The sequence below is a fragment of the Helianthus annuus genome, chromosome 15 (assembly GCF_002127325.2).
Source record: "Helianthus annuus cultivar XRQ/B chromosome 15, HanXRQr2.0-SUNRISE, whole genome shotgun sequence".
In the NCBI taxonomy this organism is placed as follows: domain Eukaryota; kingdom Viridiplantae; phylum Streptophyta; class Magnoliopsida; order Asterales; family Asteraceae; genus Helianthus; species Helianthus annuus.
In genome coordinates, this window is record NC_035447.2 from 72,459,211 (window position 1) to 72,481,331 (window position 22,121).

Below are 22,121 nucleotides of genomic sequence, written 5' to 3' on the forward strand. Positions count from 1 at the left end.
TTATTTTTTTTATGTAATATATTTTGTACTTTTACTCATTTTTGATATTAAAAAGTTCATCTCTGGTCTGGATGTAATTTCCTTATTTTTGTGTGAAATTATTATTCCTAAAACTGATCAAAAGGAAATGGTGTACATGTCAAGGTCACATTAAGCTCAAGTTTGTTTATCATAGAAAAATTGATTGCAAATTGATTTTAAAACTACTGAGACACTCATGTTCTAGTTCAAATAATTAGACACAAAATGAGTTGCCTTAGTAAAGAAGTTTTCATCATCTGGGATGCTAAACCACTGTCAGGAAATAGTGAACATGTGGTAAACCTAGAACAAAATTTCCTAGAAAAACTGTTGACAAATCAATCTTGATAATCTGCATCTAAAATGTAGTTGTTGAGTATAGCATTTCTGCAGAATAACAATTGTTGGACATGATATTGTGTTTACACAAGACAAAGTCAATCTCCACATCTGAACAAGTAGATGCTCAAATTAACTGTCAAAAGTTCAACCACTGCTGCACTAACAGTTGTTATGCTAATGGTCTTTCATATTGTTATCAACCACTGTTTTCCCTTAACTACTGTTGTGTCTCAGACATCTGTTTTCTAAAGTCTGTTCACTGCTGAAAGTCAACCTCTGTTCCTTCAATTTCTTGATAAGCACTGTTGTATAACATCAGTGCTCTATCCACTGATGTGCTATCCACTGATAGTTAAAATCACCCACTGATCCATTTATTACCGTTGTAACTACTGATGGTTGATCCATCAGTGGCTCCCAAAACAACTGTCCTCCATTATTTACTCTTCCACCAGGGGTTGGCACGTGGTCAGTTTTTAGTCGTCAGATCATTATAACCGCTGCCACATTAGTATTCACTTTTTCCCTAAATAAAACCCTGATTAAAACCCCAAACAGGGTTTCACTGTCGAATTGAATTCCAAACATTCTATTCACAAAGCAGTTTCCCACTCATAACTCCAAAACATTCTTCGATCTTCTTCATCAAAAAATGACGAAATCAAAATCGAAGTCAAAATCAAAATCAAAATCATCTTCTTCCTCCGCTCCCACAGACGCCACTCAAATGGCCACTGAAACCATTGAAATCCTACTCAAATCTCCTCACAATTATTTGGGTCTACTCACAAAACCCACTTCCACAAACACCTTCGATTCTATCATCGACACCTTATCTGCGTCAAAGTACAAAACTTTGATAACAGTAGATGCTCCCACTTACCAAGAAACCCAGAGAGAGTTCTGGAAAAATGCTACCCTTGAAAAACAAGGAGATGTTGTCAAAGCCATTAACTCCTCTATACAGGGTAAAGCCATTCAAATCACACCTCAATCCATCTCAGAAGTCTTTAAGCTCGATGATCAGAAAGGTAAAACTTCTTTTTCTAAAACCGAGTTGAAAATTGATTTCTTGAACAGAGGGTATGCAAAACAACCAAAAAGAGATACCTTACAAAAAGGTTATTTCCCTTCTGCACCTAGGTTTTTATTTCACACTCTTTTGATGTGTGCTTCAAATAAAACAGCATCTTTCAATGAAATACCATTAAAAATCCAATGTCTGGGATATGCTATTTTAAACAATGAAAATTATAATTACTCCCAGGAGATTTTTAATGACTTGGTGAAACATGTTGATAGCAAATCATTCTTGCTTTTTCCAAGGTTTTTAAGCTATTATTTTGAACAAAAATTTGAAGAAAAAGATAAAAATTTGATTAAACAAGGAAACTACTTTCAAATAAACGGTTTAACACCTGAGACTTTCTCAAGGATGTTAACCCCTTCGAAAACAAAAGCAGAGGTGCCTGAGCAGAATTTAGCAGTTACAACTGCTCCTCAGGTATCGGCTGCTGAGCCCACTGCTCCAGGTGATCAGAGCAGCACACCAACTATTCTGAAACCCACACTTGCCACCACCAAAAAGACCAAAAAGAAAACATCCAGAAAGCCCCCCAAACCCAAAACAAAGGCACCTCTGGAAGATGAGATCCCAGAGCAAATGTCCGTGACAACACAAACGTCACCAATAACCACTGCTGCTACTTCCTCACAGCAGTTGGAAGAAAGATCTCCACCTTTGCCTCAAACTCCTCCTGCATCCTCACAAAAGGATCAGGTTGTAAACACAGGGACCCCACAATATGAAGCTCTGGATCCACTCGGAATCCATCTTCCACAGTCCTGATCCCAAGGACATGTCTCTTTCAACTCCCTTACCTTCACCCCCCACATTACCACCATCCATATTACCTTTGTTGCATGCAGTTGATATTACGCAGACACAAACCAGTTCCTCTCAATCACCTATCACTGAGAGTATACTCCCACAAGTGACTGGGTCTGATGCTGATATCTCTACTATCCCGGCAACAACTGAGGAGGTTACACTGCAGGAGTTACAAGTAATTCCTGTCAGTAGTTCAAGTGGAGCAGCCACTATAAATGTCGAACCCACTAGTTTACATTTGGATAGTGATTTCATTCATAAGACTCCCTTGAAGGCAATTTCTTCAATAGCACCTATGAGAACCACCAGTGAGATTGTTCTGCCCACTGGTACCCTCAAAAGGCTATCAAGTGCTGAAGTAAGAAGTCCCCAGTACCAAGAACAAGGGGCATCAATGAATGACTTTTGGGACTCAGTTCCTAAGTCACACATTGGTACAACCACTGCTGGTGGCGATTCAGATGATCCCATTAACTTGGGTGATGATTCAAAATATCAGGAATTGACGGGCAGAGTTGAAAATCTGGAGACCTCAGTTGCTGAAATAAAGGATATGGTGCAACAGCTGTTAAAAGCTCAAAAGCACAATCCACTGCTGCTCCAGCTCAAGCACCTGCTTAACCTGCACCTGCTGCAAATGAGCTATGGAATGTGTTCCAACCACTGCTGGAAAGACAAAAACAGATGGCTGATCAGCAGCATGCTATACATGTACAAAAGCTGATAAACATGGTGGAATCAAGGTTCAAAGATACTCAGGCAGACATTAAAGCTATCAAAGCTCATATTCAAAGTGCCTCTGGAAAAATTCCTCCCACTGTTCTTTTCATGAATGAACCCTTCCCAGATAATGCCAAAAAGGGGGAGAAGATCAAGTGGAAGAAGAAGGGAATTGAAGATGGTATCTATATTGAGCCAGAAAATAGCCAAACCAAAGCTACAATATCAACACACACCACATCACCACACATCACCACAACCACTGCTCCACCATCATCATCATCAAATGTGATCACATCACCAAAACCAAATTCACCACTAAAAACAACCACCCCATCATCACCTCCTGCCAAAAAGCAGAAGACAACAGATGTTACAACATCTGCTGTAATGATAACAGTGGTTGAAACACTTGTTGTTTCAACAACTGTTAGTCAACCACAAACCACTGCCACAGAAATCACTACCATTCCAACCCCTGCTCAAAAGCAGAAGACATCTATTGACACATCAGTAGTTGTATTGACAACAGCGGTTGAAACACCAGTTGTTTCAACAGCTGTTAGTCAATCATCAACCACTGCTCTCACCATTCCTACATCACAACCAAAATCCCTTTCATCCACAAAGCTTTACACCAGAAAGAGAAAAATTACTCAGGCAAATGAGGACAAATATGATCCAAATGCTGCAAAATATCCGATGGAACTGGAAGCTGTAAAAAATGAGATGAGACAATTTTACACTAAAGATGATCCTTCAAAAAGAAGATTCCCCTCACTCATAGGCTTCATAGTCCCAGAAGATATAGATGAATATCTTGAGCTCAAAGCAAGGTAGGCTAAGATAAGAGCCAAGATTGAATGTGAAGGTCAAAGTGATGAAACCATCTTTGAAAAACTGGAATTCTTGCTCACAAAAGTTAAGCAGATGGAAGATTTTGCACAAGAATTAAGCAAAGAAAAGGCTGATCAACGAAATAAATTAAGAAAAGAATATCTTGCTTATATTATGAAAGAAAAATTCTATCCTGCTGAAGAAAAACAGTTTGAAGAATGGCCAATAGTTGCTTTAAAGCATGAGGCAGATAGGATTGATAGAATCAAAAACGATCCTAGAAAAAAGAAGACTGCTCCAAATTGGAGCAAATACAAAAAGCTCATTACTGACCTAACATCTGAGTACAAGAGAAAGAAACAGGAGCTGGTGGATGCAAAGGTGGACACTACCATTGCCATAGCAAAATGGTCAAAGCAGCATACTGATGAAGCTTATGAAAGGCTTAAGAAAAGAAGGATAACTATCTCAGACACTTCAAAGAAGCCTGACTACAAAAAGCTTGAACAACAGATTGAAAACCTCAAAACACTGTTCAAATCAGTAGATAATCCTATTCTTGTGTCAAACCAAGAAGAAGGAAAACAACTGTCTAGTGAAGAGGTAAAGGAAAAGGAAGCTGAGTACTTCACAGAAACCATCATGAAAATGGGTCTAAAAGAAGAGAGCTCAGCAAAACTTCAAAATCTTTTTAAGAAGGTGTTAACTAAGCCTGCATCACCAAATACTTCAGAATTATCAGACATTGAGCCAGATCAACAAAAGAGACAGGAGCAGATAGAAAAAGAGACTATAGAAGACATAGCTGCAGCAAACAATGTCATTGAAATGGCCTTCAAACGAATGTCTGAAAGTCTGCAAATTTTCACAAGGCCAACATCTCCAAACTCATCTAAAAATAAATCTATCCCAAGAAACCCATTAGGATTAAAAGTACTAAAGTGGACGTCTGATCAAAAGACCCACGTATTGACCTTGGTCAGATCCAATGGTGAAGTGAAGTACATATCAAGGAAAGAAGCACTAGGCCATAGTGTTGAAGATTTGTAGGATCTCCTTGAACTTACGCTGTGTAGGGATGAAGATGACTTGAGTTCCAAGAGAATTTAAAAGACAAGCTAGGGAGCTTTTGATGAGAAATAAAAATCCAGAATAATGAAGGGTTTTGGCATTATCTGTTCTAGGGGGAGATTGTTGGGATTGAACCCTACCATAGGAACAGATAATGAAAGCCAAAACCGGATCACAACAATGGATTCACAATAAGCAGCTGTTTACTATAAGCTTTCCCCTTGACTGTGGCTCCAACATCTGACATACTCCAAAGTACTGCCTTTACCAACAACTGCTGACCTACAATTGCTGATTAGATCAAAGACTGATGAAGACTAAAGCCCTGCTGCCCAATCTACTGCCTTGAGTCAAGCACTGCTGATCATGACAAGTACTGCTGGGTTCACAGTAGTGGAAGGATGCAGCAGTTGTTTATGTTTACTTTGTGTAATGTAATGCAACATCAGTAGTTAGCAAAGCAGTAGTTGTATAGATTAGTAGACAGAGTTTGTTAGTTTGTTAGATGTCACTTTCATGGTGACGTCAGCTGAGATGACTCAGTGGTTTGGTTTGCCTATAAATGGAGCAGTAATGTGTACTGTTAGATTTGATCGTTTTGGGTGAGTTCTTCTCCTCAATTCAATCCTTTCATCTTGTGCAACCAACCTTGGGGTATCAGGCTGAGGGGGAGTTTAGTTTTGTAAGCATGCTCTGTAATCTTTTGATTTGTATTGTAATCATTCAACTCTATGAAAAGCATGTGTTTATCAACTCTATTTCTCTCTTTGATTGTGTTTACAAAGTTTGTAGTTCATTTCTGCTGCACTTAATCTCTATTCATTTCTATTGATTTGTTCAATTTATACAAACAAGCACAATCATGACAGCCTCCGATCCTAACAGACCCATTGCAGCTTTACGCTGGATAGAAAAGACTGAGGCAGTCTTGAAAATAAGCAAGTGTGCTGAAGAGGATAAGATAATGTTTGCTTCCAATCTGTTTAAGAACTCAGCTTTAGAATGGTGGAACATTATCCTCCAATCTAGGGGAAGTGACATGATTTATAATATGGAATGGGAGGAATTTAAGAACATGGTGGAAAGGAAATTATGCCCTCCCAATGAAAAGGAACAAATAGCAAATAAGTTCTTAAACCTTAGAATGACTGGAGTGGATAGTAAGAGCTACACTACTACATTATTTGAATATGCTAGAATAGTGCCAACCCTTGCATCCCAAGAACCAGTATTAATCTCCTGTTACATATGGGGATTAATCAGTGAAATTAGGCATGTATTCAAGGCGGCTAGACCTCAAACTATAGAAGAAGCTGTAGAATTAGCAAACACCTTGACTGATGAACTAGTGCGTACGCGAGAAGAGGACCAGAGGAGAAACCTAGCTCAAAGGCTTACCCAGGAATTTCGCTACGGTAATTCCAACCGTGGGAAAAACGTAGGTTATACCTCTGCACCTTATTGTAACGCTTGCAAGAAGAAGCATTCAGGAAGATGCTCCACTTATTGTGATTTCTGCAAGATACCGTGACACAAAGAAGAGGATTGTCGGAAGAAACCCAGTAATGGAGTGTGCTTCAATTGTGGAGAAAAAGGGCACATCAAGCCACACTGTCCGAAACCAGCTCCAGCCACGAACAACAAGAACACTAAAAATGCTAGAGCATTTGTTCTGACTGCAGAAGAAGCAAAGATGATCCCGGACGTGATTACCGGTACGTTTTTAGTTAATGATATTTTTGCTAAAGTATTATTTGACTCTGGTGCGAACTAAAGTTTTATTAATACTTCATTTTGCAAACTCCTCAATCAACCATTAACTAAACTCCCACAAGAATGTCTAGTGGAGACAACAAATGGGGAAACCATTAAGATTTCCGAAATCTTGCAGGGAGCAAGAATAGAATTTTTAAATCAAAAGTTTATTGCAAACCTTTATCCAATGAAACTGGCAGGATTTGATGTTGTATTAGGAATGGATTGGTTAATAGCCAATAAAGCAAGTATTCTATGTGATCGAAAGTCAATCCAAGTAAATTCACTAAGGGGTGAAAAGATCACAATTAAAGGAGATAAGCCATCTAGATCCACAAAATTCATCTCTGTAATGGAAATAACCAGTTATGTAAGAAAAGGATCATTAGTGTATTTGATTTCCATAATCATTAACACTAAAGGAAAAGAACTGAAAGATATACCAGTAGTATCTCAGTTTCCAGATGTGTTTCCATAAGAACTACCAGAACTACCGCCAGACAGGGAAGTTGAATTTAGAATCCATCTGCTACCAGGGACAACACCAATTGCCAAAGCACCTTACCGATTGGCACCCGCAGAAATGCAAGAACTGAAGAAGCAGTTAGATGAATTATTGGAGAAAGGATTCATACAACCAAGTTCATCGCCATGGGGAGCACCAATATTGTTTGTCAAAAAGAAAGACGGATCGATGCGTTTGTGCATTGATTACCGTGAATTAAACAAAGTCACGATTAAAAATCGGTACCCATTACCGAGAATCGATGATTTGTTTGATCAGTTGCAAGGAGCTCGCTTTTTCTCTAAAATCGATTTACGTTCAGGATATCATCAATTAAAGGTACAGGAATAGGACATTCCTAAGACCGCTTTTAGAACAAGGTATGGCCATTATGAATTTACTGTCATGCCATTTGGTTTAACCAATGCCCCAGCCGCATTTATGGACATGATGAACCGAATATTTGGATAAATTCATAATTGTCTTTATAGATGATATTCTCATTTACTCTAAGAGTAAAGAGGAACATGCAGCGCATCTGCATGAATTTCTAAATTTATTGAGAAAAGAAAAGCTTTATGCAAAGTTTTCGAAGTGCGATTTTTGGTTAGAGGAAGTACAGTTTCTTAGGCATTTATTCAATCATGAAGGAATTCATGTAGATCCCACAAAGATTGAGGCAATTACCAAATGGAAAACCCCTGAGTCACCAACCGAGGTTAGAAGTTTCCTAGGATTAGCCGGTTATTATAGAAGATTTATCCAATATTTTTCTAGAATAGCCATTCCCTTAACTAAGTTAACCTGTAAATCTGTTAAGTTTGAGTGGGGACTAAAACAAGAAGAAGCCTTTAGAATTCTTAAGCAAAGATTAACCAACGCACCATACTTGCATTACCAGAAGGAACTGAAGACTTTATAGTATATTGTGACGCCTCTAAGTTAGGTTATGGATGTGTATTGATGCAACGTCAAAAGGTTATAGCCTATGCATCTAGACAACTTAAGAATCATGAAGAAAATTATTCAACCCATGATTTGGAATTAGGAGCCATAATTTTTGCCCTTCAAATTTGGAGACATTACCTTTACGGTAGTAAGTTTACCATTTTTACAGATCATAAGAGTTTAAGGTATGTCTTCGGGCAAAAGGAGTTGAACATGAGACAAAGACGATGGATGGAGATACTAAGTGATTATGATTGTAATATCCAATATCATGCAGGAAAGGCAAATGTAGTTGCGGATGCTTTAAGTCGAAAGTATCACGAAAAGCCAAAAAGAGTACGTTCTCTTAAGTTAAATCTACAAGTAGATTTAAATAAACAGATTAGAGAAGCACAAGAATCAGTAATCAAGGATCATACTGAGAATTTAAAAGGAATGATTAAGGAATTAGAATAAGGAACAGATGGAATTTGGAGATTCCATAAGAAAAGGATGTGGATACCAAAATTAGGAAACCTACGCAACTGTATATTAGAAGAAGCCCATAAGTCTAAGTATACGGTGCATCGTGGAAGTAATAAGATGTATTAGGATTTAAGAAAGAATTTTTGGTGGATAGGAATGAAGAAAGATATAGCAGCTTATATTTCTAAGTGTTTAACCTGTTCGCAAGTTAAAGCTGAACATCAGAAACCCTCAGGTTTATTGCAACAGTTAGACATGCCAGTGTGGAAGTGGGAATTGATAACAATGAATTTTGTTACCAAATTACCCAAAACAAGGAAAGGTAATGATACAATCTGGGTGATTGTAGACAGGCTAACTAAATCAGCTCATTTCCAACCAATGAAGGAAACTTACAGTATGGAACAATTAGCTAAGTTGTATGTAAATGAAATAGTTTCATTACATGGAATTCCTTTGTCAATTGTTTCTGATAGGGATAGCTGTTTTACCTCTCATTTTTGGACAAGTTTCCATAAAGCAATGGGAACCAAGTTAAATCTAAGCACTGCTTATCATCCTCAAACGGACGGACAAAGCGAAAGGACAATTCAGACAATGGAGGATATGCTTAGAGCTTGTGTAATTGATTTTGGAGGTAATTGGGACGATCATCTGCCAATAATAGAATTTTCTTACAATAACAGCTATCACACAAGTATCAATGCTACACCATTCGAAGCACTTTATGGACGAAAATGCCAAACTCTAGTCTGTTGGGCAGAAATTGGAGAAAAGCAATTATCTGGACCTGAGATAGTGCAAGAAACAACCGACAAGATTATTCAAGTCAAGGAATGACTAAAAGCAGCACGTGATCGACAAAAGAGTTATGCTGATAACAGGCGAAAACCGTTGGAGTTTCAAGTAGGAGACAAGGTGTTATTGAAAGTTTCTCCTTGGAAAGAAGTGGTAAGATTTATCAAAAAGGGAAAGCTAAGCCCCAGATATGTTGGACCTTTTGAGATTATTAGATGAATAGGACCTGTAGCCTATCAGCTACAACTGCCAGAGGAAATGGTAGGAATACATGATGTATTTCATGTGTGTAATCTCAAAAAGTGCTTGGCCGATGAATCACTAGTAGTACCTCTTAATGACATATAGGTAAATGAAAAGCTTAAGTTTGTAGAAAAGCCTCATCAAATTGAAGATAGAAAGGTCAAGAATCTCAAACACAAGAGATTAGTTCTGGTCAAAGTAAAATGGGATTCTAAGAGAGGACCAGAGTACACTTGGGAGCTTGAATCAGAGATGCAAAGTAAATATCCACACTTGTTCCAGTAGACCTCGAGGACGAGTTCTAAAATAAGGTGGGGAGGATATAACAAGCCTCCAAAATAATTTTTACACCTCTAATATGTTTAGAATGCCCCTATACGTCCTAAAATACGCCCTATATACGAGATTTGATCCTAAATACCTTCAATTTTATAAAAATAAAATAAAAACAAAATCAGTGGGGGCCTCGTGGGCCGCTAAGGCTTTGCCTTCAGGCTACGCGAGGCGCGACAGCTGGTCATCAAGGCAGAGCCCAGTGCTGCCACGTGTCACGCCATTGATCGAGCCTACCCCATAATCAGGCCAAGCTAGGACCTACATAGTCTACGTCGCAGGCCGCGAAGGCCTTACCTTCATTTTACGCGGGCCGCGAGGACCTGGTTGACCAGCCCTATAAAAGGGAGCTCAGCAGTTCATTTTCGTCGCTCATTCTCTTGATCTCTCTCTCAATTTCTGCATAGAATACATAATTCTCAGGCAAAATACCCCCCCCCCCCCCGCCTAAATAACGAAGTTCTGCCTCATTGTAAGTATCATAACCCCCGGTTACGTATTAGATACGCTGCCCGATTGATCTAGGGTTCCGTAACGGCTGTCGTGGTTCTGCCCGACGTAGTCGTTGGAGTTCTGTCTCGGGGAGGGTATTACTAATGTAAATATTGGGTTATTATACTAACGCGTGTGCATTGTGTAATTAATAGATAATCACCACGAAATCACAAAGGAAAACCCTAAGATAGCAATGTGAGTAATCCTTCCTTTTGCAAACTGTTTTTACAAAACCTCAAATGTTTTACATTATATTAAACAGTGATTGAGTATTTGTATTCTACAATTATCGTCGGTATGTTGGGGTTTTGTATACAAAATTTGTTACTAAACTATGAGTAGTAACATGACCACAAGTCGGGTTGACAGTACCGTGGGTGGTAACTAAAGTAGAAAATAAACAAATGTAATTGCGCAACCGCCCTCAATGCTGTAAACGGTTTTACTTGTCTTGAATAAACCGGGATTTACTCACCAGTATTTCCCACTGACAAAATGTTTTTAAACGCGTTTCAGGTAACAAAATGTGAAAGCCAAATAGAAGCCAGCTGGACAGCACTGAAGGCTTGGAAAAGTGGCTATAAAAGTTACCTAAATAAAGAGATGTTTTTGTTTAAATAAAATAGGGTTTATCCCTATGAAAATGTGTGTACTCGAAACTTGGGATTTTCCAATGTGTTTAATATTATAAAAGCGTGGTATTTTACTCTAATAAAATATTTCCTAACTACGGTCCTGATATAATTTCTGCTACCAAATTGATAAACACCGATACCACTAAAACTGGCCGCAGCCGCCCGTTCCCGGGTAATTAGGGGACGGGGGTTGCGACACAAGCTTAGTGGAATCTGGTACCCATTAGACCCTCAACTCAGTCCATAGTTAAGGGTTTGCATTAGGGTTAATTTCCACCAAGAAATGATCTTTTTTGAATGGATCAAACAAACGTTTTACGACAAAACAGACACTTGTCCACGGAGGGAGACCCCTTTCGCGCGAGAGGGTATCTCTTTCACACGAAAGGGAACATTTTACGTATTTCGTTTTCGATTTCTTTTCTGTTTGATTTCAATTCATCAGTGATGAACACTAAACAGTTACTAGTCACAAAGTACGTTAACCCCGTCCAGCCTCTAACACTTGGTTCACACCTTCTATGTTGAGTTGGCATACCTGGGTTGTCCGTACTTGACTGTTTGGCTATTTTACCTTCCGTTTTCATTTTGTATAACAATTACAGTTACCGTATTGTGTTAAATCTGTTTACAAACAAATTTTATGCACGAATACGCGTTTAACAGACCAGTCGCACGAAAGGAATACCCTTTCGCACGAAAGGATCCCCTTCGCATGAAAGGGTCTGTTACTTATTTATTTCGTATTTTACAATCTAATCCGAACCCTTTTCAAATCAGAAGACTCACACCTTTGTTTACCCATTTCAGGGTGACTTCGGTGTTCCAACTTTCATCTAAGCAGCTCGCGGTTTAGTGTTTATCTACGCAAAACTATGAGTATACTCGATCCCTTTTTCATTTGATACACTTTGGGTGCAACATGTACATATATATAAAAACACGCAACACTATTAATCTTGTTAGTCAAATCACACTATATCTACTATTAAACATGAGACTTGTTATACTTGTTAATCTCATATGCTATGTTTACATGTGTCTATATGCTCATTAACTTTGCAAGCCTACCTTAACAATTATAGCGCTATGGGAGCTTATTCCCCGACCCACAAATCGACCCATTATCCGTTGTATGTGGTTGTTCAGACATAAGTTTCGCTCTGATGGGTCGTTAGAACTATACAAGGCTCGATTGTTAGTTAATGGCAATTCTCAAACGGTTGGTATTGATTGTGAGGAGACGTTTAGCCCGATTGTTAAACCGACAACTATCCGGACAGTGTTATAATTGGTAGTTTCTAAGTCGTGGCCTATTCATCAGTTATACACCACAAAAGATTTTTTACATGGGACTTTGAATGAGACTGTCTTTATGCATCAGCCTTCGGGGTTTGTTGATCGTCGGTGCCCGGATTTTATTTGTTGGCTTAAGAAATATTTATATGGCCTCAAACAAGCACCTACAGTATGGTATACATGGTTTGCCACACTTATTACCTCTCATGGTTTCAAGAGTAGTGCTTGTGATCACTCTCTTTTTATTTATTAGCAGGATCCTTCTAATACTGCTTATCTATTACTATATGTTGATGATATTGTTTTAACCGCATCTAATGAGAAATTGTTGCAGTCCGTCATTAGTACCCTCTCACGAGAGTTTGCCATGACTGACCTTGGGCGCCTCCATCACTTTCTAGGGATCAAGGTTGATCAGCTGAAGAACGAAATCTTCTTGTCTCCACAACAATACGCAAAGGATATTATCTCCCATGTTTCTATGACTGCTTGCAAACCGTGTACTACTCCTGTTGATCTATCCTCCAAGTTAAGTGCTTTGGATGGTCCTCGATTCTCTGATCCGACTTTATACAGGAGCCTTGCAGGTGTTTTACAGTAAGTACCTTATGTTTACTTGCCCGGATATTTCTTATGTTGTGCAAAAGATTTGTTTATTCATGCATGACCCTCGGGATGCTCATTATTCGTTTATGAAGTGCATCATTCGGTACATTCAGGGAACCATTGATTATGGTATACGCATGGTTAAGTCAAGTACCAATGAGTTGGTTGGATACTCTGATGCAGATTGGGCTGGCTGCCCTGATTCAAGAAGGTCAACTAGTGGGTATTGTGTTTTCTTGGGTGACAATCTTATTTCTTGGTCGTCTAAATGGTAGCCTATGGTTTCCGGTTCAAGTGTAGAGGTAGAATATCAGGGACTTGCTAATGCCGTGGCTGAGGCCACGTGGATACAGAATTTACTGCTATAATTACATACTCCGCTTCGTCAGGCATCCATTATCTATTGTGATAATGTCTCCGCTGTTTACTTTTCTGATAATCCGGTGCAACATCAGCGCACAAAGCATATAGAGATCGACATTCATTTTGTTCATCACAAGGTCCACATGGGTGACATTCGAGTTCTTCATATTCCCTCTTCATTACAATATGCGGACATATTTATGAAGGGTCTCTCTAAGCAGTTGTTTCAATCATTCGGGTCCAGTTTGAGCGTTTATCCTCCCCCCGATCAAATTGCAGGGGAGTCTTAGCAGATATATTGTATTGTGTATAATTATCTAGTATCCATATTTGTAGGATAGTTTGTTATGTAATCAACCCTATATAATGGGTCTTTATTCTTCAATGTAAAACATCTCAAACTTACACTTACACAAACATTCACATGATTCAAACAAACAAATCCACACATACATGCTTAATACGTTATACACTAGGATACTTGCATGTTAGAAGCCATTTGTAACAACCCTAGAAAAAGACGTAAACGAATCATAACCGAAACCCTGAACGTGTACTACGAGAACCAACACAAGAAACGAGGAAACCCAAGTTTATACCTCGTCGCGCTACGCAACAGTTTTAAAAACGTCTTGTCGCGTGACGCGACACCTCATTGTTCGCCAGAAGACACATGGCAGCCACATGGCATGCCTACATGGTGACTCTTTACACCTAACGCGATGTGGTGAATCCACAACTATAAATTGGACATGAATTCAGCTTTCAATATGTTAAAACTTTCTTCTCTCTCTCTCTCTCTCTCTCTCTCTCTCTATTACCGTTCTGTTACTATACCTAATATTGAAGCCCTAAGGCTCTGCTCCGTAATCGGTGTGTTAACCCGGATCACTGGTACAATACCCTGTCCGATCAATCGATCTGAAACCCATCAACGGATGTCAAAGTGCTGCCTGGATAAGGCTATACTTTGTTAATTACGTTGGGGTTTTGATCTCGTGATTACCGTTAAAGTTTGATTGGGTTAATACACTAATACGTGTTGTGTTGTGTATTTATTAGGAATCCAAGCTTAATACCAGGAGGCTGTAATAATCAAAACGCTAAATCTACAAAGTGAGTCATTATGTTTTTCTCAAATGATTTACAAAACCCTAAAATGTTTTTCTAAGTTGTATTTACAGTGATTAAGTTTTTGTATTCTGAAAATTATTGCCGGTATGTGGGGTTTTGTATACATTACCTGTTGGATCGTGTTCGTGACCCTAAACACTCAGTTAAGGCAGTTCATCATTGAATACTAAGGCGGAATCAAAGTAAACAACGTCAATACAACTCGGTTCCTTTTAACTTTCTTTCTATTGCTTTTGTGAGACTTTACAATCAATGCTGAACAAATTTTGGCAGCACCTCGTCTCTATACCAACGACCTAATTCCGCTCCAAAGTTACAAATGAATTGAACATAACACCTATTTATAGTGCCTCTGATCCCGCTCGAAATGGTTCAAGCGGAACCACCTGATTTTGCTCCAGTGATTCAAGCGGAATCACAAATATTGTTTCGAGCGGAATCACCTATTAGACATTTGGAGCGGAATCATATGAAGATCTGATTTCGCTTGAAGTGGACATGCCCACTTTCAAGCGGAATCACATGCTAAAAACATAATCTTGATTTCCGTGCACTGTTCAATCCTATCTAGACCTAAGATTTGATTAAGACGTAGTCAACAGACATTTAATGCACCAACATTACCTGACACTCGTTACTGTTAGACAAAGAGTTAGCCAATAGTGATATGACCATGGTCATCGAAAAAGGATGTGTGACAAATACTGATTTGAGTAATTGAAAGATATAAACAAATGTAAAAACCCTTGATGCTGTAAATTATAACATTATGTCTTTTTATACCAATGAATGAACTCACTAGTATTTTTTGCTGATAAAATGTTTTTAAATGTTTCTAAATGTTTTTAAACGCGTAAAGGAATATTCTATGATGTAGGGATGAGCAAATGGTACCTGGTACCGGTCCCGAATTTACCGAACCGGGTACATTTTCGGTACTGATTCGGTACCGACTTTTGACATTTTTAGTACCGGTATTTACCGGTTTTTACCCTCAAATACCAGTACCGAACCGTACCGTACCAGGTATACTCAGTACCTGTACCTTCTTTTGGGGATTTTCGGTGCCGGTACTTTCGGTTCCAGTACCGGTTCGATACCGGTCGATACCGAGCTCACCCCTACTATGAAGCACTGAAAGCTTAAATTATGTTATCAGAATAAAGAAAAGAAAATGTGTTTTGTCAAAATAGGGTTTATCCCTATAAAAACCTTTGCTTGTAATATGGGTTTTATCCCAGTTGTTTAATAATAAAACTTTGGTGTTTTACAACTCTTAACTTTTCTTAACTACGGTCCTGATGAAATTTTTCTGCTGCAATTTAATAAACATTGGTACCACTGCTGTATTTGCTCACGGCTCCCGCCCAGGGTGGGGTCGGGGGTTGTGACACCATTCTTGCATAAATACTTGTCATTAACTTCATGATCCAACCTTAACGTGTATAGTGCTATAGGAGTAGCACACCGCCCGTTGATTGGTCATTGTTAAGTATTCAATCGTAAACGGTCTCGTCACTTTGGTGACGAGATTACTCTAGTGGAAACTTTGGTTTGACATTTATGTGATGCATGCTAGCCTATGTTAAGTTATGCATTAGTATACAATTTTGCCATGTGGGTTATGTTAAACTTTTATACGTATGCTAGTAAACCAAACCTGTATGCCCGCCAATGCTTTATGTGTTGACCGTTACTTTAATATATATTGCAGGAGTATGATGATGATGCGTTGAAAAGAGATCTAGTAGGATGGACTAGAAACACGCCTTATTTTAATTTATGTTTTGTTGTTTAGTTGTTATGTTCTAAATGTCGTTATTTGCTTCCAAACAATGTACTCGAATCTTTTGAAATGAAATGAAAGTTATTATTTAAATTATTGTCACAAGTTAGTGATTGTGATAGCTCTTGCAATCTCATTTTCGTCTCACTCTGATGTTTCTGCCATCTATTAGGGTGTGACACCGAAAGGGTGACTAAGGTGAATAATTAGGGCTTTTAAAACCCTAATTTGAAATCAATGGCAACACAAACTGTAGCCACGTGCCACATCAACAAATTAACGAAATAAATAACAACATAAAACATATATATACATTCACCAAAATTGCACATATAAGTAGGAATGACAAAAAATTTGAGCCCGACGGGTATACCGAAAACCCAAAACGTATGATACGGGTATACTCGAAATCCAACGAGTATGGGCCGGGTATGAGATTAGGTGATACCCGACTTGATTACCTGAAATCACATACCCGTTTACAAGAATTATATACCCGACCTTTTTATATTTCCTTAACTTTTTTCTATTAGCATTTTATTTTAATAGGTTGATTATCTAACGGGTAAATATGTAAGATAAACATGAAATAAAAATTATATGTAAAACTCAAGAAGACATAAAGTAACATATTTCTATAAGAGAAAAGATATAGTTACATTTTTTTAATACAAAGGATAATGAAATTGGTAATTTCATTTTTGTTTCTTCTATACACAAGAATGGCGACGTCTCACCTTGTAAATTATATGTGGTTTTAAAAGTATACTAAATGAAATTATGGTATCATCATCTTCAAACATTAACAAACAAAATCATTCCTAAGCATACAGCTTCGACATCTACATTAAACAGAAAGGAGTTAAAGGTACGTGCATGCGTGTGTATATAGGTCTGATTCATAATTGTGTCACTTTATACGTGATGTGGAATTGTCATACGTGGCTTCGACATCTACATTAAACAGAAAGGAGTTAAAGGTACGTGCATGCGTGTGTATATAGGTCTGATTCATAATTGTGTCACTTTATACGTGATGTGGAATTGTTAGAACTCTTAGGTATTTGTCATTTTATACATGATGTAGAATTGTCGTTGTAGGTCTAATTCATAATTGTGTGAAAAACTAAAACTCTATTTAAATTTAGTATTTGAACGACAACTCTATTTTAATACAATATTCCATTTCAACAATTAGAACCATGATTATATAAGACACTCAACATGTTTTAAAATATTAAACATGTAAATGAAAGGAAAACAAAACCTATAAAACTTAAGGTATTATATGAACCATCTGTTTCTCACAAAACTGAAAGGAAAACAAAATCTGTAAAACTTAAGGTATTATATTAAACATCTGTTTCTCACAAAAAAAAAATTGTGTGCAATGTTGGTTCAGTTTGGTTTAAATCACATATAGAGTAGATCACCATTTGATGTGCAAGTTTCATGTAGGCTGACTGAAATTATCGGGATTAACCCTTTTTTCATCAACATAATTTAAAAGTACGTTACCTCAATTTTCTTTACATAACAGTATGTTACCTAAGTTTAAGTTCGGTTTGGTCCGCTTTATCATCGATTTTTGGACACACCAATAATTACGGTTTTAATGAACCACACATAAGTTTTGTCACGACTAACAAAGTTGTCATATTATCTAGATCTCAGTATATATAACTATATACATGCTGTGATATCGCTGATTTTAGCCTAATTCACGATTGTAAAAAAAAAACACAAACTCTATTTTAAGTAATACATTTCAATAAATCAATGTTGTCTAAGATACATAACCTATTTTAAAATACTTTAGATCAAAATGAAAGAAAAATATTTGTATAACTCAATATTTTGTAAGACATGATGTAACACATTTCTCTATAACAAAATTCTTAATTTCATTACCGTAAACAAATGGAGAATTTTTAATTTCATTTTTGTTTCTTCTATAGATAATCATGGCTACATCTCGTCTTGCTAATTAAATGGGGTTCTAAAAATATGCTAACATATGGTACATTGTCCTTTTCACATTAATGAAACAAAATAGTTCTTAACTAAATGTGGTTTTAAAGTTGTGAAACCAACATAGAACCGAAAGAAGTTAAAGGTACATGTGTATGTTTCCATATATGTGTTTCTATATGTCTATGTGTGTATATATCTCTATAATCTATCCTATCTAATAAATGAAGATCTTGTGTTGCCACATGGCACTTTTGACAATCCAAAATTTTGGAGGAAAAGTTTTCTATAATATTAAGATTTATTAATTACTTAAATCAAATTTTCCTCTTTAATTACGTAAACAAAATATATCCTATCTAATTATATAAACAAAATAATGTATATAAGTTCCGCAAATCATGTTCTCCATTTGACGTTTTCATTATGGGCAATTTCTCTTTTACTTTGACGCTATTTAATTAGAAAAGTTACGTTCAACAATTTGCATAATGAACGTTTAATAAAATATATATTTTAGGGTATTAGGTTTTTTTAAAAGTATTATCCATATATAGATAACTAATAACTAATTAATAAATAAAATTATATTTCAAGCTTCAATTTCTTTGCTACTAATTACTGACAAGCTTCAAATACGCTGCTGAGATTCAATATAATTTTTCAAACCATTCGGTAGGTAAGATGGAAACATATATTGATTTATAGTCCTTGCATAGTCTTTCTTCTCCATATCTCTTAATTGACTCCTACTTCTAAGTACTTTCTCTATGTTCGTCTTTGTTGATTCATGTTCTTCTTTGTTGATTCACTCATTAAGGTTAACTTTAAGATTTATTTGTAAATGGATGGTGATCCCCTTCTATGAGTTTTGTGTTTCTAATTTGCAACTCAAAAATGGTAATTTTAAATTTGTGTTTGTTATTGGTATGACTTTTGGTAATTTGAATTTATGTTTGTTATCGGCATGATCATTTTGGATTTGTGTTTCTTATTCGTATGGTCATAAGATTTAATAACGGTTTCCAAACTTGTAACCCACTCTTATATGACCATTGCCACATATTTAAAAACATTACAAATTATACCAAGTTTCAAACAGTCAACCTATGTTACAACTTTATGATTTTTTTCATTTTTATTATTTGATCCGTGTAATACACGGGTTACTAACCTAGTTATAAATAAAAATAGGTGTACAGTTGGTTCATTACTAGAGTATCCATCTAAAATTTTGCCACTTGTCAATTCCATATTATTTCTCACTATTTTTTTTTACTATTTATGATAAAAAGCTAGAAATCTTTTTTATATGCTTTTTAAATAGAAAACTAATACATCCATATTCATGGTATCTTTTAAATTTTTGTTACAATAATTTGTAACATGTTTTATATTATTTTAGAAAAATATTTAATTGAAGTATAGTCTTGCTATATGTTAAAAAAATCAACTATTTATAACATAAAAAAGTAGTTGTGTGGATGTACGATGTATATAATTTTAGCATGAGTTGCGTAATTATCATTATAAGTTGTGTAATTACGAGATATGAACAAATTATTTTCACATCATATATATGCTACCCGTGTTGTACACGGGTTGCTGACCTAGTGTGTATATATATAGAGGAAGGTTAATGTACATTACGGCTTAACGTACATCACGTACAACAGGTAATTACGCACGTTCATTTTAAAATCACGCACGTTATAATTCAAAAATCCAAAATCACGCATGTTGAAACACAATAATCACGCATATTGAAAACATTAATCACGCATGTTATAGAACAAATCACGCACGTTGTTGTATGTGAAGTACGTTAAGCCGTAACGTACGATATACTTTTTCTATATATATATATATATATATATATATATATATATATATTTCAATATGATAGAAATTCCTTAATGCATGCTACTAAGTATGTTTAACATAACAATGACATTCAACAAATTAAAATAGTATAAAAATCTATTTCATGCTAACTTCAGGATTCAACAATCACTGTTGTCTAAAATACGTAAAATATTTTAAAATATGTAAGATGAAAATGAAAGAAAAAAATACATGTAAAACTTAAGAAGACATAAAATAAGATATTTCTATAAGAGAAATTCAAAATTTCATTCTGTAAACAAATGGAAAATGAAATTGGTTATTTCATTTTTGTTTCTTCTATATACGACCATGTTGTCTCAACTTGTAAATTATATGTGGTTTTAGAACTTTGCTTAATGAAATTATGGTAACATCATCTTTCAAACATTAACAAACAAAATCGTTCTTTATTATATGCAGGGGCGGACCCACATTGGTGTCACCGGGGTCCCCGGACCCCAATCTTTTTAAAAAAAATAGTAGATTTGGTATATTAAATTGTATATGGACCCCATAAATATAATTAGGTGGACACCATAGAAGTAAAAAGAAAGCTGGTGTAGTGGTAAATCTTCCTTTTTTCCACCAAGAGGTCATGGGTTCAATCCTTGATAAGCCCATTTTTCTTATTTTTTTTTAAAAATCTAGTTCAAACCTCACTTTAACTCGACCCGAACGAGTACCGACCCGAAAATGGACCCCATTGAAATAAAATCCTGGGTCCGCCACTGATTATATGTGGTTTTATAATAGGCTCAAACAGTTGGCACACCCAAGATGTCTATTTGCACACTTTAGGGTTTATATGCGTCGCGTATAGCTCTGTACGTAGCGTATAAGTTGCATAAAAATCAGTGTCTGATGTTAGTTCTGGTCTGGCTACTCCTATACACCACGTATATAAGTGTTTTTTAGAAATATTTACACAATATTAATCGTTTTAGCAAAGTTTTATAAAAAGACAAGTTTTCTATTTTAAATTAATAAAAAATTAAGTATTTCTTACAAACTTTTTTATACAACATTAATCATTTTTATACCATAAATATCGTATCGTATCGTATCGTATCGTATCGTATCGTATAGGTGTAATATAGGTCAAGTATTGACCTCGTATAAGCCTATAAGTGTAATATCATATCGTGTAGTGTAGTTTATGTCCCGTATAAGTGTAGTATCGTATAGTATAGGTCCCGTGTAGGCCTCATATAGAACTATAGATGTAGTATCGTATTGCGTAGTTTAACTTAAGTCTCGTATATGTGTAGCATAGCATGGCATAACATAGAATAGCATAGTATAGTATAGTGTATTAGGCATATACAAGAACAATAAGGGACCTATACAAGACTTATATTACACTATACGATGATACTATATGATACGATAAAATATGATACGATACTATAGGATACGATATAACAACCGTATAGGCCTATAGGTGTAGTATAGGTCCCGTATAGGACTATAGGTGTGGTTTAGGTCCCGTGTACGCCTATAGGCATATACAAGACCTATAGGGAACCTATGCAAGACTTATACTATACACTATATGATACGTTACGATACTATACGATGCAATACAATATATACCATACAACAACCACATAAGCCTATAGGTGTAGTATAGGTCCCTTATAGGCCTATAAGTGTGTTTAAGTCCCATATAAGATTATAGGCATATACAAGACCTATCATACGAGACTTATACTATACATTATATGATATGATACTATACAATACGATACAATACGATACAATACGATACAATACGATACGATACTATAGGATACCATACAACGCCCGTTTAGGCCTATAGGTGTAGTATAGGTTCCGTACAGACCTATAGGTGTGGTTTAGGTCTTGTATAGACCTATAGGTGTACTATAGGTCCTGCATAGGCCTATAGGCATATACAAGACCTATAGGGAACCTATACGATACTTATACTACATTATTTGATACGATAAGATATGATGTTACGCTACACCTATAAGCCTATACGAGACTTATACA